The sequence below is a fragment of the Chiroxiphia lanceolata genome, chromosome 30 (assembly GCF_009829145.1).
Source record: "Chiroxiphia lanceolata isolate bChiLan1 chromosome 30, bChiLan1.pri, whole genome shotgun sequence".
Classification (NCBI taxonomy): Eukaryota; Metazoa; Chordata; class Aves; order Passeriformes; family Pipridae; genus Chiroxiphia; species Chiroxiphia lanceolata.
In genome coordinates, this window is record NC_045666.1 from 653,251 (window position 1) to 669,457 (window position 16,207).

The 16,207-nt window shown below is 58.5% G+C and overlaps 1 protein-coding gene across 1 annotated transcript in view; it reads left to right on the forward strand.

Annotated features, from left to right (window-relative positions):
- The window catches only part of HDAC7 (histone deacetylase 7), a 64,776-nt gene that overhangs the window by 15,849 nt on the left and 32,720 nt on the right, over window positions 1–16,207 (forward strand). The window lies entirely within an intron of this gene.

A 16,207-nucleotide genomic window follows, 5' to 3' on the forward strand; every position in this document is an offset into this window, starting at 1 on the left:
TGTTTTTTTTTTTTTTTTTTTTCTTCTGAGCGGTGGAAAATCCCCCCCGCTCCGGGGAGTGGATTTTGGGGCGTCGCAGAGTCTCTGCCTTGCAGCCCCTCCGCGGGACCGTGCGCAGGGAGCTCCGGGCGTCCACGGCGGCCGCCGGATTTGGGATTCAATCGGGACCTGGGGGGGGGCCCCGGTGAAGCTGGAGCTGGACAGGGCAGCAGGTTTGTGTTCGGGGCCGCTCCTCTGGGGCTCGGAGGCGGTTTTGGCTCTGCCCTGCCGGGCGCGCAGCTCGGCCCGGGGCGGACAATGGCAGGAAGCGGAACCACGAGCGGCTCCCGCATCCTCCCGGAGCCTCTCCCGAGCTATTTCCATCCCATTGTCCGCGGGGACAGGAAGGATGTTTCCAGCCTTCTTCCTTTTTGCCTCACAGGGACGCGTGGGGCGGGCAGGGAGGGAGAAGGAGGGGATTTGTGTCGCCGGTGCTTGTGCAAGAGGCACAATCGCGGCTCTTTGAAGCGCCGCCCCGGGCAGGGGGTGATGCGGCTCGGGCTGAGACCTCCCTGAGCTGTCCCCGCGCTTGGCACCGGAGATGCAGCTCGTCCTGTGTCCCCGCTGGCAGCCGGCGGGCTCCGGGGTGCCCTCCCGGGGGCTCGGAGCCCTGCCAGAGCTGCTCCTGCGGCGCGGCCGGTAGTGGACCTGGGCACTGGGGGTGGCAGCGCCGGTGGAGACGCTGCTGCCTCCACTTCCCTCGCTCCCGGGGCGGGGGTGAGGCGGCTGGAGCTCCCTGGGAGGTATTTTGGGGAGGCAGAGTGAGATCCTGGCGTTATCGGTGCCCTGAGCACCGTGGCGGGGTCGCGAGGGGATGAAACCATCCCCCTGTGCCCTCGGGGTGGGGATGGTTTCAGTTGTCTTTGCGACGTCCCCTCTTGCTTCGTGATGCAGAAATAGGGCCATGAAAGGGAGTTCTGCCTTTCTTTGCCTGTTTTTAGCCCTTCCCCTCGTGGACAGGGCTGTGGTGGTGACAAAGAGGGGGCTGCGAAGTCCTCCCCGTGTTTTTTTTGCAGAGCTCCCGTTGCTGGGGAAGGCGAAGCCGAGGCTCCTCCTCGTGCTCCCACGTGCCAGGAAGTGAAAGCAGAATTAATTAAGGCGAGAAATGATCTTAATTTGTCGCCGGCTGAATCCCTTTAGCACCAGCAAACCCCGAAGCTCGTGGTCGGAGCGCGGCCACACCTCTCCCGCCGTTCGGAGGTGCAGAAGGGGCACAGCTCCCAGGGTCTGGGGGTTTACTGGTTTTACTGGGGGGGATTGTTGCTTCCTGGTAGCGGCCAAACTGGGAAATGCCCATCTCCCAGTGACCTGGATCGCAGCTGAGCCGGGATCATCCTGGGACAGCCAGGAGAGGCCAAAGGCAGCTCTCACATGTGCTGGCGCCGAGTCCGTCCCGGGGTTTTTTTTCCAGGGAGGAGCAGAAACCTTTCAGGATCCCTTTGGGCTCTTCCCTTCGCCCGTCCCGCGGCGGATCGGGAGTCAGCGTGGCTCTTCCATCCCCCTGGAACAGCACCCGCCCCGCGCGGTCCCTGTCACGGGGACACCCCCCAGAGCCCTCCCGGAGCCGCCCAAACATTCCTGACACATCCCAGGGTCGGGGCCAGCCCCTGGAACCTGCCCGGAGCACCGGGAGCTCCCGGATTTCGCCGTGTCCAGCGGTGCCAGGGAGATGGAGCAACGCCTCGGCCCTCGGAGCTCTCTGGATCAGGGAAACCCGCGGACGAGCCCCGTTGTGCCCAGGGCTCGGGGTGACACCCGCCCCTGGTTTGAACCCTTCCCACACGCTGTGCGTCGGCCTGTGGGGCGCGGGGGGGTGGAGAAGCCCCGGGGAGGAGGAGGAGGAGGAGGAGGAGGAGGGGATGTGCAGTTCTGTGGTTTCGTGGTTGGAGGGAGCACAGGAGCAGCTCCGGCACCGGCGATGCCGGAGGAGCCGCCGCGATAAAACCCCACGGCAGGGCAGGGCTGGAGTTTCCCCTCCCAATATTTCTTTTAAAACCGGAGCGAGCAAAGTGGTGGCAGCTTTCTGATCGCACCTCCCTGCCACGGCCAAGGGGGTCGGGGTGGGCACCGCCGGGAGCGGCAGGAGGAGGGCTGGAATTGCGGGCTGGAATTGCGGGCTGGAATCGCAGGCTGGAATTGCCGGCTGGAATTTTGGGCTGGACGCTGCTCGTGCCTCCCCTGCCGAGAGCCCTCGGCGTTTCCACCTGCCGCCGCACCAACCACCTGCCCCGAGGAGCCCACGCAGAGCCGCCTGTTTGTTTTGTCTGAAAGCAAACTATCCCCCCAAGGGCCCGGGGGAGGGATACCCGCGCTGCCTTAATTGCCTTTAATGAGCCTGCCGGGGCCGGCTGCCAGCGAGGGCTCTGCCAAGGCCGGGGCTCGCCCGTGGGAACCGCACGGGCGTGGTGGGAGCGGGATCCCGGAGCTGGGATCGCGGGGCTGCTCTGCCCGTGCCGTCGGTGTGCCGGGGCTGGCCGGGCACGGGGACCCGCAGGGACACGATGCCGTCTGTGAGGGGGGGTTGTGAAGCGGGTGGGAGGTGCCCCGGGGGTCTCACGGAGACAAAGGGGTGTTTTTTTAAGTGCCCCTGGAGCATCTTCCATCCAGAGCGGGGTCGGTGGGTGGGTCCAGCCACCTCTGTGTGAGTTTTAGGGGTCGGGATGTGTCTGGGATTCTGAGTTGACTCCAGCTCTGCTCCTGAGAGGTTCTGAGGGCTCAAATCCTGCTCCCTCCCCGAGTTACAACTCGGCGTCCGAGTCATCCCGGCTGCCCTGGGCTCGCCAGGAGTTCGTCGTTTATTCTCCTTTCCCCCCTCCTTATCCAGGAGGGATTAATCCCTCTTTCTGGGTTAACCCCCGGGGCGGTGTTGCTCCATGTGGAGCACACACCCACCGCACCCTCCGTCCCCACCTTCTGCCACCTCAGCGGGACCCGGGGCCTCCTCCGAGGTTTTCCCTCGTGCTCCTGCTTTTCCCAGCCCAGGCTCCAGCTGCTCGGGGCACTCCAGCTCCTCCTGGCATTTCTTCACCCTCCCAGCTCTTTTCCCCGGGAATCCTTCCCGGTGCCTTGCCTGGTGCCTTGTTCCCCTGTAGCTCCTCCAGCCCGGATGGAATCCCAGGGGGTGGATCTCTTCCCAGCTGCTTCCAAGCACCAGCTGGAACCCGGGTTCATCCCGGGGGGTTGTCACTGGTGTCCCCGGTTGGATCCAGGCAGGTTTGATCCCCGAAGGATTTGACACCTCCACCTTGTCCAGCTGCTCCCTGAGCCCAAGGCTGAGCTTTTCCAGCTCCTTCCCGAGCCCCCCGGGCTGGGAGGCAGCACCAGCCGGGCCCAGGGGGAAGGACCCCGGGAGTGTCTTGGTGCAGGGAACCGAAAACCTTGTGGCTTCCGTGCTCTGACACAAATAACTCTCACCCCGAGCTCTCTCTGCTCTCCCAGGGGAGCTCCTCGGTGGCTCCTTTCTCCAGCTCCAGGGTGGTGGTGCCGGTGGTTGAGCAGTTCTGGATCCACACAGAGGGAGTTCCCTCTGTGCCTCTTTCCCTGGGATGCACCTTGTTCCCCACTGGGTTGGGACTGCCCGTGTTCCTCGCAGCTCCTTGTCCTGCTGGGCCTGGGGGTTTGTGGGTTTTTTGCCTTAAATTCTCTTTTCACGCCCCTTTTCTGCCCTGGGCCAGCATTTGCCAGGGGGGGGTTCCTTCTGGGCAGCTCCCAGAGAGGCTCCAATGCCCGGGCAGGAGAGTGGGTGTTGTGGCAGTCCAGGCTTTTTTTTTGTCTCAGCACTTCCAGATCCAGCTTTGGAGAGCCCTGAGCTCTGCCCCGGGGCACAGGGGGGTGGGTTGTGACCCAACCCCACTGGGTTGGGACTGCCCGTGTTCCTCGCAGCTCCTTTTCCTGCTGGGCTTGAGGTTTTTGGGGGTTTTTGCCTTAAATTCTCTTTTCATGCCCCTTTTCTGCCCTGGGCCAGCGTTTGCCGGGGGGGTTTCCTTCTGGGCAGCTCCCAGAGAGGCTCCAATGCCCGGCACAAGGCACTTGCTGACAGTGGATATTGTGGCAGTCCAGGCTTTTTTTTTTTTGTCTCAGCACTTCCAGATCCAGCTTTGGGGAGCCCTGAGCTCTGCCCCGGGGGTTGTGACTCAATCTGGGCACAGCGATTAAAACAACCAGGATTTCGGCTGAGCTGTGGCACTGCCGGGTGACCCAGACCCCAACCCGCGCCGTGCCCACCGGGGGGATGCTCCAAAGGGGGGGTTCCAGCCGCGGGGTCCCCGGGGGGGGGCCGTGGAGCGGGAGGTGCCGCCGAACCCTCCTCCGGGCTCCTTCCAAACCGGTCGGGAGCGCCGGGAACGCTCCCCCCCGCCCCTGCAAAGGGCTGCTGGCCGAGGAGAGGTTCTGCAATCGTTTGATCTCTCCCTCCCCTGCCTCCCTTGGCGCGGAGGCCGCATCCTCTCGTGCTGATGCAATCGGAGCCCGAGCGGGAAGAGGACGCGTCCCGTGTGCCCGGAGGAGCCGCCGCGGCTTCCCGGGAGCGCTTGGATGCGGCCCCCGGGCTCCGCCGGCACCATTCCCGCTGGGAGAGCGGGGAGCTGGAGCAGCGCACGGTGCCAGGAGCGCTGCCAGAGCCTGTGCCCGGAGGAGATCCGCGGGGATGCGGCGGTTCTAGGCTGGAGGCTCCTCTCGCCAGGAACCTGCCGAGGGACGAGATGAGGCTGTGGGAGGCCCCCGGGGTGTCCCAGCTCGGGCGGAGCGGGGGGACTCGCCTGCCCGGAGGTGCTGCCGGTCGCCCGCGTCCCTTTTCGCCCGCGGATCTCGGCAGCGTTTGAGTTCTCGGGAGCGAACCCGGAGCCGCGTCCCGAGGAGGGGGCGGCGAGGAAGGGCGAGCTCTCCTGGAGGGGCTTCGGGGGAGGACCGGGAGGAGCAGATTTGCCTCTCCAGTGGGATAACGCGATGTTTGGGGCTCCGCCAACCCGCGGCTGCCGCCTCTGGAGCGGGGAGTGACCCTGAGGTGAGGGGAGAATCCCCCGGGATGGGGGGATGTTTCCCTGCCGGGAGGGGGGAGGACTTTTCCCCAGATCACGAGTTTCCACGAGCCTGCCCTGCTCTGGGGGGAGCGCGAGGCGCTGCTTTGGCTTTTTCCCTCGGCAGAGCCCCGTGGTCGCGGATTTCCCTGCGTCCCGCAGGAAAAGCGGCGGCGGCTCCCAGGTTTCCTGGGAATACCTCGCGCTCCTCCGCGCGCCCCCGGGATCCTCCTGGGATGGGCTCTGTGGCCCGTGGGGGGTGGGAGGAGGTGGGAAATGACTGCCAGGGAAATTTCCAGCCGTGCCAGGGATGCTGGAGATGGATGGAACCCCCCCCCCCGCCGTGCCTCCGGTCCCAGACGAAGCTCCTCAGTCCCGCCTTGTCCCTTGTGCTTCCCACGCTCCACCCGCGTGTCCTGGGACCCGTGGGGTGTGCCCAGCCCTGCCCGTGCCCAGCTCTGCCCGTGCCCAGCTCTGCCCGTGCCCAGCCCTGCCCGTGCCCAGCCCCTGCCGTGCTTTAGGACTTGGCTCTTTCTGTGAGCCGCCCATCCCAAATTTCGGCCCGAACCCCCCAAAAATCGCCGCTTTCCGCCGCGGTTTTGTACCTCTGCGCCTTCAAAAGGCGCCTCCGAAGGCTTTAAAAACTCATCCAGGCTTTTAAAAGCTCATCCCGGGAGCTCGCGCGGGGGTCGCTCCATCTCCTCCGGGAGCTGTGGCTGAGCAGGAAGGAAGTCGTTGGGTGGTTTGAGCCCTGCCCGAGGTGGAGTTCGTGTCCTCGCTTAAAGGTTTGGGGCTTTTGGGGCCGTTTAATGTGGTGCAGGGTTTGGGATTGCAGGGTTTGGGATTGCAGGGTTTGGGATTGCAGGGTTTCGGATTGCCTCGCCTGCCTTTACCCCGGGGACAGAAGCTTTCAGGGACGTGTGGATTTGAGAGCACGTGGAAAAAAACAAACCCTTGGAATAGGACACCCTGGACGCTCCCGGGTGGATCTGCTGTCCCAGAGCTGCTGCCTCGTGTCTGTGGGGTCCTCACACGGAGCCGGGGCCGCCCCCAGGGATGGGTTATTTAGTCCTGAAGAGTCCTCTGCACCCCTTCCCTTGGCGCCGGGATCCTGCCTTCTCCTCCCGCTGGATGCTCTGGGAATGTTTGCACATTCCGGGGCTGGATTTGCCGGGGGGTTTTTTTTGCGGGGAGCAGCGTTTTGTCCTCGATCCGACGCGGTGCCCCGAGGGCCGGGCGGGGTCACACACGAGGTGCCGCGACTCTGGGATGAGTCCGGGATGAGTCCGGGATGACTCCGGGATTTCCTATTCCTCCAGTTCCCCCTCTGTGATCTCCCCGTGCCTCCAGCAGAGGCCCTTTCGTGTGGTTTCTCCTTTAAGTGTTGTTAATTGGAGCGAATTCCCCCCTCGGGCTGCTTTTCCTTCCCGGGGAGCAGCTCTGGAGAAAAGACCTTTTCCTTTCATCCGGGAGGAATGTTTTTAATCTTCGACCCCGGTGAACTCTGAGCTTTTCCCAGCGAATGAGCTGGAGATGGGAAATGGGAAATGGGTTTATGGAAGTTTATAAAGGTTTATAAAGGTTTATAAAGGAGAGGGGTTGTTAACAAACACCCCCCCCCAGCTTTGGCTGCTGCTCCGCCTCGGGGAGACTCCTCACCCTGTGCTGTGGCCTCATGGGCAGGGATGCAGGCAGGGATACAGGCAGGATGCAGGCAGGGATATAGTCAGGGATACAGGCAGGGATACAGGCAGGATGCAGGCAGGGATACAGTCAGGGATACAGTCAGGGATACAGGCAGGATGCAGGCAGGGATACAGGCAGGATGCAGGCAGGGATACAGGCAGGGATATAGGCAGGGATACAGGCAGGGATACAGGCAGGGATGCAGGTGGGATACAGGCAGGGATACAGGCAGGATGCAGGCAGGGATACAGGCAGGGATACAGGTAGGATGCAGGCAGGGATACAGGCAGGATGCAGGCAGGGATACAGGCAGGATGCAGGCAGGGATACAGGCAGGGATGCAGGTGGGATACAGGAGGATACAGGTAGGGATACAGGCAGGGATGAAGGCAAGGATACAGGAGGGATGCAGGCAGAACCCAGCCCGTGCATCCCAATCCCAGCCGGTGCATCCCAATCCCAGCCCGTGCATCCCAATCCCAGCCCGTGCATCCCAATCCCAGCCGGTGCATCCCAATCCCAGCCCGTGTATCCCAATCCCAGCCCGTGTATCCCAATCCCAGCCCGTGTATCCCAATCCCAGCCCGTGCATCCCAATCCCAGCCCGTGCATCCCAATCCCAGCCAGTGCATCCCAATCCCAGCCCGTGCATCCCAATCCCAGCCCCGCGGGGACAGCGGCTGAGGCTCCTGCCCGAGGGCTGGGCTGCTCTCCCGGTGCCCCCATTCCTCCTCCTGTGCCCCCAGTCCTCGTCCTGTGCCCCCAGTCCTCATTCTGTGCCCCCAGTCCTCCTCCTGTGCCCCCAGTCCTTGTTCTGTGCCCCCAGTCCTCCTCCTGTGCCCCCAGTCCTCATTCTGTGCCCCCAGTCCTCATTCTGTGCCCCCAGTCCTCGTCCTGTGCCCCCAGTCCTCATTCTGTGCCCCCAGTCCTTGTTCTGTGCCCCCAGTCCTCCTCCTGTGCCCCCAGTCCTTGTTCTGTGCCCCCAGTCCTCCTCCTGTGCCCCCAGTCCTCCTCCTGTGCCCCCCCGGTGCCCAGCACGTGAAGTTTTGTGTTTTCCAAGCCCTGGCAAACCGCCCTGAGTGTCGTGGTTGGGTCCCGTGTCACCCCGGGGCACCTCAGCCCCGTCCCTGCTCCCGCCGTGCCTCCTTTCATCCCACCCTCCCTTTTTCCCAGCTCCTAAAAAATCCCTCCGAGGCATCCCCAGCCCGGTGTGGGATGGGCAGGGGGAGGGTCCCCGCGGGCTCCTCCCCGGCGGCTCCGGAGCCTCCTGGCCCCGGGGATGCTCCGGAGCCTTTTTCCCGTCTCGGGGGCGGGTGCTGAGGAGTTGTTTTCCTGGCTGCCGGCTCCTGCCCGCCCTTCCCTCCCGCTTCTCCTCCGCCGCCGCCGCCTCGGGGGTTGTTTTTGTGAAGCCCCAGATGAGGGAGGGAGATTCCCAGAGCCCCCTCCTCGCCCTCCCCCTCGGCTCCGTGTCCTGCCCGCGTCTCCCCCTCCATCCCAGGGGTGGCCGTGGCAGCTCCTCCTTCACCTCTGTGTGCCCCCCAAGACTTTTTTTGCCCCCCCCCAGACCTTTTTTGCCCCCCTCAAGTCCTTTTTGCCCAATTTTGCCCCACCCCTCAAGGCCTTCTGACCCCTTTTTGCCTCCGGGGCAGGAGCAGCATCAGCCCCAAGGGTGGGGAGGTGACGCCAAAGCTCCACTACTGCCCTTTGGAGCTCCCCGGGGGCATCTCGAGGCTCTCAGGGTTGGGGTGACCCTTCTCCAGGTGCTCCAGAAGCCTTGGTGGGCTGGTCCCTTCCTCCTCGGACCCCTTTTGATCCTCCTCAGACCCCTTTTGATCCTCCTCAGCCCCCCTTTGATCCTCCTCCTCGCTGGGAAATGGGCACCAGGAGGTGACAACCCGGGTTGTCACTTAAATCCTTCAAAATTGAGACTTTTGGGGGCTGCTGGAGCTGGGGGGGAGGTCTCTGGAGCAGAGGAAGGGCTGGGAGGAGACAGGACCAAGTTCTGCAGCCCCTTGGGATGAACTGTCGGCTCTCTGGAGCACGTCAGTGGTTTTTGGGAGCCCTGCCTGGCGGGTGTGGGTGGGTGGGAGAAGACTGGGGGTCTTCATCTTCGGGGTGACACCGCCCAGACTCTTTGTTTGCCCCTCAAAGCTCGGCTGAAACGTTCATCGTGTCCTTTGTTCATCTCCTTGTGCCGTCCTGACCCCCCAGAAGGGGCCGTGGGGCTCCACCTCGTCCCGTGGATCCCACATCCAGCAGATCCCACATCCCAGGGATCCCACATCCAGCAGATCCCACATCCCAGGGATCCCACATCCAGCAGATCCCACATCCCAGGGATCCCACATCCAGCAGATCCCACATCCAGCAGATCCCAAATCCCAGGGATCCCACATCCAGTGGATCCCACATCCCAGGGATCCCACGTCCAGCAGATCCCACATCCCAGGGATCCCACATCCAGCAGATCCCACATCCCAGGGATCCCACATCCAACAGATCCCACATCCAGCAGATCCCACATCCAGTGGATCCCACATCCAGCAGATCCCACATCCAGCGGATCCCACATCCAGCAGATCCCACATCCCAGGGATCCCACATCCAACAGATCCCACATCCAGCAGATCCCACATCCAGTGGATCCCACATCCAGCAGATCCCACATCCAGCGGATCCCACATCCAGCAGATCCCACATCCCAGGGATCCCACATCCAGCAGATCCCACATCCCAGGGATCCCATATCCAGCAGATCCCACATCCCAGGGATCCCACATCCCGTGGATCCCACATCCCAGGGATCCCACATCCAGCAGATCCCACATCCCAGGGATCCCACATCCAGCAGATCCCACATCCCAGGGATCCCACATCCAGCAGATCCCACATCCAGCAGATCCCACATCCCAGGGATCCCACATCCAGCAGATCCCACATCCAGCAGATCCCACATCCAGCAGATCCCACATCCAGCAGTGCCACGGGAGCTCAGCAGCTTCCAGGGTGATCTCCATCACCCTCCCTGTCACGGGGTGCAGCAATTAGAGCCAATTAACCGGGGGCAAATTAAACCCCAGGCTGTTATCAGGGAGGTGGAGAGAGGGGGAAACCCTGGGATGAGGTTTCCTGGGAATGTCAGGGCCTTCTCCTCCCCCGTGGCCTGAGGCCGGGGATGGTTCTGTCCTGGTAAATTAGGGGGCAATTAGGCAGAGCTAAATTAGGGGTCAATTAAGCAGAGCTTTGGGGAAAATGCCCTGGGGCTGTGGGTGCTCCAGGGGGGAAAATGGGACTGGCTCAGGGGTGTAACTGGGACAGTTTCACGGGTGTAAATGGGCTGATTTGGGGTGTGCAACTGGGCTGATTTTGGGTGTGCAGCTGGAACTGTTTCATGTGTGTAACTGGGACTGTTTCATGTGTGTAACTGGGACTATTTCAGGCTTATAACTGGTGTTATTTTGGGTATATAAATGGATTATTTCAAGTATGTAACTGGCAGTGTTTCAGTGTATAACTGGCACTGTTTCAGTGTATAACTGGCACTGTTTCAGTGTGTAACTGGCACTATTTCAGTGTGTAACTGGCACTATTTCAGTGTATAACTGGCACTGTTTCAGTGTATAACTGGCACTGTTTCAGTGTGTAACTGGCACTATTTCAGGTGTGTAACTGACACTGTTTCAGTGTGTAACTGGCACTATTTCAGGTGTATAACTGGCACTGTTTCAGTGTGTAACTGGCACTATTTCAGTGTGTAACTGGCACTGTTTCAGTGTGTAACTGGCACTATTTCAGGTGTGTAACTGGCACTGTTTCAGTGTGTAACTGGCACTATTTCAGTGTGTAACTGGCACTATTTCAGTGTATAACTGGCACTGTTTCAGTGTATAACTGGCACTGTTTCAGTGTATAACTGGCACTATTTCAGTGTGTAACTGGCACTATTTCAGGTGTGTAACTGGCACTGTTTCAGTGTATAACTGGCACTATTTCAGTGTGTAACTGGCACTATTTCAGTGTATAACTGGCACTATTTCAGGTGTGTAACTGGCACTATTTCAGTGTATAACTGGCACTATTTCAGGTGTGTAACTGGCACTATTTCAGTGTATAACTGGCACTATTTCAGTGTATAACTGGCACTATTTCAGTGTGTAACTGGCACTATTTCAGTGTATAACTGGCAGTGTTTCAGTGTATAACTGGCACTATTTCAGTGTGTAACTGGCACTGTTTCAGGTGTGTAACTGGCACTGTTTCAGTGTGTAACTGGCACTGTTTCAGTGTATAACTGACACTATTTCAGTGTATAACTGGCACTGTTTCAGGTGTGTAACTGGCACTGTTTCAGTGTGTAACTGGCACTATTTCAGTGTATAACTGGCACTGTTTCAGTGTATAACTGGCACTATTTCAGTGTGTAACTGGCACTATTTCAGGTGTGTAACTGGCACTGTTTCAGTGTATAACTGGCACTATTTCAGTGTGTAACTGGCACTATTTCAGTGTATAACTGGCACTATTTCAGGTGTGTAACTGGCACTATTTCAGTGTATAACTGGCACTATTTCAGGTGTGTAACTGGCACTATTTCAGTGTATAACTGGCACTATTTCAGTGTGTAACTGGCACTATTTCAGTGTGTAACTGGCACTGTTTCAGGTGTGTAACTGGCACTGTTTCAGTGTGTAACTGGCACTGTTTCAGTGTATAACTGACACTATTTCAGTGTATAACTGGCACTGTTTCAGGTGTGTAACTGGCACTGTTTCAGTGTGTAACTGGCACTATTTCAGTGTATAACTGGCACTGTTTCAGTGTATAACTGGCACTATTTCAGGTGTGTAACTGGCACTGTTTCAGTGTATAACTGGCACTATTTCAGTGTATAACTGGCACTATTTCAGTGTATAACTGGCACTATTTCAGTGTGTAACTGGCACTATTTCAGTGTATAACTGGCACTATTTCAGTGTATAACTGGCACTATTTCAGTGTGTAACTGGCACTATTTCAGTGTATAACTGGCACTATTTCAGGTGTGTAACTGGCACTATTTCAGTGTATAACTGGCACTATTTCAGTGTATAACTGGCACTATTTCAGTGTGTAACTGGCACTGTTTCAGTGTGTAACTGGCACTATTTCAGTGTATAACTGGCACTATTTTAGGTGTGTAACTGGCACTGTTTCAGTGTGTAACTGGCACTATTTCAGTGTATAACTGGCACTATTTCAGGTGTGTAACTGGCACTATTTCAGTGTATAACTGGCACTATTTCAGGTGTGTAACTGGCACTGTTTCAGTGTATAACTGGCACTATTTCAGGTGTGTAACTGGCACTGTTTCAGTGTATAACTGGCACTATTTCAGGTGTGTAACTGGCACTGTTTCAGTGTGTAACTGGCACTATTTCAGTGTGTAACTGGCACTGTTTCAGTGTATAACTGGCACTATTTCAGTGTGTAACTGGCACTATTTCAGTGTATAACTGGCACTATTTCAGTGTATAACTGGCACTATTTCAGTGTATAACTGGCACTATTTCAGGTGTGTAACTGGCACTATTTCAGTGTATAACTGGCACTGTTTCAGTGTATAACTGGCACTGTTTCAGGTGTGTAACTGGCACTGTTTCAGTGTATAACTGGCACTGTTTCAGTGTGTAACTGGCACTATTTCAGTGTATAACTGGCACTGTTTCAGTGTGTAACTGGCACTATTTCAGGTGTGTAACTGGCACTGTTTCAGTGTGTAACTGGCACTATTTCAGTGTGTAACTGGCACTATTTCAGTGTGTAACTGGCACTATTTCAGGTGTGTAACTGGCACTATTTCAGTGTGTCACTGGCACTATTTCAGTGTATAACTGGCACTATTTCAGGTGTGTAACTGGCACTATTTCAGTGTATAACTGGCACTATTTCAGTGTATAACTGGCACTGTTTCAGTGTGTAACTGGCACTATTTCAGTGTATAACTGGCACTATTTCAGTGTATAACTGGCACTATTTCAGTGTGTAACTGGCACTATTTCAGTGTATAACTGGCACTATTTCAGTGTATAACTGGCACTGTTTCAGTGTGTAACTGGCACTATTTCAGTGTATAACTGGCACTATTTCAGTGTGTAACTGGCACTGTTTCAGTGTATAACTGGCACTGTTTCAGTGTATAACTGGCACTATTTCAGTGTATAACTGGCACTATTTCAGTGTATAACTGGCACTATTTCAGTGTGTAACTGGCACTATTTCAGTGTGTAACTGGCACTATTTCAGTGTATAACTGGCACTATTTCAGTGTGTAACTGGCACTATTTCAGTGTGTAACTGGCACTATTTCAGTGTGTAACTGGGCTGTTCCGGGTGTGTAACTGGCACTATTTTGGGTGTGTAGATGGACTCTTTCAGGTGTGTGAGTGGCACTATTTTGGGTATGTAAATGGACTCTTTCGGGTGTGTGAGTGGCACCATTTCAGGAGCCTCTTCACCCTGCAAAGCCCTTCCCAGCCCTGGTGTCAGAGACACCTTGGAGACCTTCCAGAGGGGTGGGATTTAGGGGAACATCCCCCCGCCCCCCCAATGGCTTTGCAGGTGTGTGGCTGCTCCTCCTCCATGGCCTGTTCTTCCCACTGGCATCAACCTCCTTTCCCGGGATTTGCCATCCCTGGAGCTCCTTTTCTGAGATTTGCCATCCCTGGAGCTCCTTTCCCGGGATTTACCATCCCTGGAGCTCCTTTCCCAGGATTTGTCATCCCTGGAGCTCCTTTCCTGGGAACTACCATCCCTGGAGCTCCTTTCCCAGGATTTGCCATCCCTGGAGCACCTTTCCCAGGATTTGCCATCCCTGGAGCTCCTTTTCTAAGATTTGTCATCCCTGGAGCTCCATTCCCTGGATTTGCCATCCCTGGAGATCCTTTCCCGGGATTTGCCATCCCTGGAGCTCCTTTCCCAGGATTTACCATCCATGGAGCTCCTTTCCTGGGAACTGCCATCCCTGGAACTCCATTCCCTGGATTTGCCATCCCTGGAGCTCCTTTCCCGGGCTCTGCCCTCCCTGGAGCTCCGTGCCCGGGTGAGGAAGGAGGAAAATGCCTCCCAATCCCACCTTTCCCAGCATCCTGCCAGGAAACCCCCCTTGGCCACTCCGGAGCTGGGGAAGCAAAGTGGGGGTGGGCACCGACTTGGGGGTCCCTCCCCCTCCCAAAAAAGCCTCAGGCCCCACCCCCAGAGCCGGGCAGGCCCAGGGAGGGGGGGTTTGGATTTGCCGGGTTTTTTTGCGGGGAGCAGCGTTTTGTCCCTAATTAACGGGGGTGCCTTTTGTCCCTAATTAACGGCGGTGCCTTTTATCCCTAATTTGCTGGGTTAGAAACTGGCTGCTGGGTCAGGAACCGGCTGGAGGGCCGGGCCCAGAGAGTGGTGGGGATGGAGCTGCATCCAGTTGGGATCCATCACCAGTGGTGTCCCCCAGGGCTCAGTGTTGGGCCCAGTTCTGTTTAATGTCTTTATTGATGATTTAGATGGGGGGATTGAGTCCATCATCAGCAAATTTGCAGATGACACCAAGCTGGGGGGGAGTGTCCATCAGCTGGAAGGCAGGAGGGCTCTGCAGAGGGACCTGGACAGGCTGGATCCATGGGCTGATTCCAAGGGGATGAGGTTCAACCAGGCCAAGGGCCGGGTCCTGCCCTTTGGCCACAACAACCCCCGGCAGCTCCAGGCTGGGCCAGAGGGGCTGGAGAGCAGCCAGGCAGGAAGGGAGCTGGGATTTGGGATGGACAGGGAGCTGAACAGGAGTCAGAGTGTGCCCAGGGGGACAAGAAGGCCGATGGATCCTGGCCTGGCTCAGGAACAGTGTGGCCAACAGGGCCAGGGAAGTGATTCTGCCCCTGGACTCAGCACTGGTGAGGCCACCCCTGGAGTGCTGTGTCCAGCTCTGGGCCCTCAGCTCAGGAAGGACATTGAGGGGCTGGAGCAGGTCCAGAGAAGGGCAACGAGGCTGGAGAAGGGTCTGGAGCACAAGTGCTGGGAGGAGAGGCTGAGGGAGCTGGGGGGGCTCAGCCTGGAGAGGAGGAGGCTCAGGGGAGACCTCCTCACTCTGCAACTCCCTGACAGGAGGGGGGAGCCAGGGGGGGGTTGGTCTCTTTTCCCAGGCAACCATCAGCAAGACAAGAGGGCTCGGCCTTCAGCTGTGCCAGGGGAGGGTTAGGTTGGAGATTAGAAAGAATTTCTTTCCATAGAGGGTGCTCAGCCATTGGAATGGGCTGCCCAGGGAAGGGGTGGATTCTCCGTCCCTGGAGGTTTTTAAGGACAGACTGGATGTGGCATCAGTGCCACGGGCTGGGAACCACGGCGGGGTTGGAGCGAGGGTTGGACTGGATGATCTCGGAGGTCCCTTCCAACACGGCTGATCCTGTGATTCTGTGATTCTATGATACTATGATTCTGTGATTCTCTGAATCTGGGATTCTGGGATTTTGGAATTCTGGGATTCTGTGATTCTGGGATTCTGTGATTTTGGGATTCTGGGATTCTGGGATTCTGGGATTTTGGGATTCTGGGATTCTGGGATTCTGGGATTCTGGGATTCTGTGATTTTGGGATTCTGTGATTAATTACCGGCGGTGCCCCGAGGGTTCCCCCCTGCTCTGAGCCCAGCAGGGTGTGACCCGAGCATGGCAGGGACTGACCCGAGCCCAACAGGGACTGACCCGAGCCCAACGGGGACTGACCCGAGCCCAACAGGGACTGACCTGAGCCCAATAGGGACTGACCCGAGCCCAACAGGGACTGACCCGAGCCCAACGGGGACTGACCCGAGCCCAACGGGGACTGACCCGAGCCCAACAGGGACTGACCCGAGCCCAACAGGGACTGACCCGAGCCCGGCAGGGACTGACCTGAGCCCAACAGGGACTGACCCGAGCCTGGCAGGGACTGACCCGAGCCCAACAGGGACTGACCCGAGCCCAACGGGGACTGACCCGAGCCCAACAGAGACTGACCCGAGCCCAACAGGGACTGACCTGAGCCCAACAGGGACTGACATGAGCCCAACAGGGACTGACCCAAGCCCAACAGGGACTGACCCGAGCCTGGCAGGGACTGACCCGAGCCCAACAGGGACTGACCCGAGCCCAACAGGGACTGACCCGAGCCCAACAGGGACTGACCCGAGCCCGGCAGGGACTGACCCGAACCCAACAGGGACTGACCCGAGCCCAACAGGGACTGACCCGAGCCCGGCAGGGACTGACCCGAGCCCAACAGGGACTGACCCGAGCCCGGTAGGGTGTGACCCGAGCCCAACAAGGTCTGACCCGAGCCCAACAGGGACTGACCCGAGCCCAACAGGGACTGACCCGAGCCCAACAGGGACTGACCCGAGCCTGGCAGGGACTGACCCGAGCCCGGCAGGGTGTGACCCGAGCCCAACAGGGACTGACCCGAGCCCAGCGGGGACT